The sequence below is a fragment of the Elephantulus edwardii genome, unplaced genomic scaffold (assembly GCF_000299155.1).
Source record: "Elephantulus edwardii isolate Elephantulus edwardi_28Jun2011 unplaced genomic scaffold, EleEdw1.0 scaffold00135, whole genome shotgun sequence".
NCBI classification, from domain to species: Eukaryota; Metazoa; Chordata; class Mammalia; order Macroscelidea; family Macroscelididae; genus Elephantulus; species Elephantulus edwardii.
This window is the reverse complement of record NW_006399885.1, coordinates 4,060,291-4,061,971: the sequence shown is the minus strand read 5'-3', so window position 1 is coordinate 4,061,971 and position 1,681 is coordinate 4,060,291.

The following is a 1,681-nucleotide window of genomic DNA, read 5'->3' as shown; positions in this document are numbered from 1 at the left end:
CTCTGTAAATTTTCACTGAAATTAATAACAAATTTAAATTAAAAAAAAGAATTAAGTTAGAATAAAGATGACAATGGAACCACCAAAAAAAAAAAAATTGCTCTGAAGGAATTGGTAAAAAACAAGACTCTTGGAGTTGATGGCATACCAAGTGACATATTTCAACAAACAGATGCTGTCCTGGATGTGATTACTAAGTTGTGCCAAGAAATCTGGAGGACAGCCAGCTGGCCAACTGACTGGAAAAGATTGATATAGAGTGCAGAAATTATTGAACAATATCATTAATATCACATGCAAGCAAGATTCTACTGAAAATGATTTTAAAACAATTGGAGCAATACATCCACAGAGAACTGACAGATGTGCATGCTGGATTTAGAAGAGGTCATGATACTAGGGATATTATAGCTAATGTTAAACGGATCTTGGCAGAAAGCAGAGAATATTAGAGGAATTTCTAGCTGTGCTTCATTGACTATGCAGAGGCTTTTGACTGTGTGGCTCCATAACAAGCTATGGCTGCCTCTGAGAAGAATGGGAATTCTAGAACATTTGATTGTGCTTATGCGAAACCTATGCTTGGACCAAGAGGCAGTCATCAGAACAGAGTAAGCAGACATTACATGGTTCAAAATCAAGAAGGGGGTCCGTCAGGGATGTATTTTGTCTCCATACCTTTTCAATCTGTATGCAGAACAGATCATCTGAAATGCTGGGCTGTATGAGGAGTGGAAGAGTCATCAACAACCTGCGTTATGCAGATGACACAACCCTGCTTCCTGGAACTGAGGAGGACCTAAAGCACTTGCGACAAAAGGTCAAGGATTGCAACCTAATATATGTATTGAAGCTTAACATCAAGAAAACAAAGATTCTTACCACTGGGCCAACTGGCAGCATCAAGATTGATGGTGAAGAGATTGAGATAGTTAACAGTTTTTGTTTACTTGGCTCCACAGTGAACACTCTTGGTAACTGCAGCCAGGAAATCAAGAGACGAATTGCACTGACAAAGTCAGCTGTGAGGGACCTCTCAAGAAGACTGAAGAGCGACGACTCCAAGCTGGAGACTAAGATGTGCCTGATCTGGGCTATAGTCTTTGCAATAAAGTGCTATGCATCAGAGAGATGGACAATGACTAGAGATGATAGAAAGAGAATTGATGTCTTTAAGCTGTGGTGCTGGAGAAGAGTGTCGTTGAGAAGGTGAACCCAGAATGCTCCTTGGAGTCAAGGATTCTGAACCTTCATCTGACATACTTTGGGCATGTTGCAAGGAGAGGGACATCATGTTTGCGAGAGTGGAGGGACAGCACAGGAGAGGAAGACCCTCGATGAGATGTATAGATTCCATGATTGGGGTGGTGGGAATGAGTGTTTTGGAGATGGCGAGGTTGGCACAGGAAAGAAGAGAGCTTAGGACTCTTGTATGAAGGGTGGCTATGAGTCACAAACAATTCAATGGCACATAACTACAACAACTATATAACATGAGAGAGTCTAAAGAGCATTTTTGTTGTTGTTGTTATGTGCCGTCGAGTCATTTGCAACTCATAGCGACCCTATGTACAACAGCCCTAAACCGTGCTTTATCCTGTGCCAATCTCATTGCCTCTGACACACCCATCCCGATTACCCCAGTCACTGAACCAATCCACCTCATAGAGGGTCTTCCCCT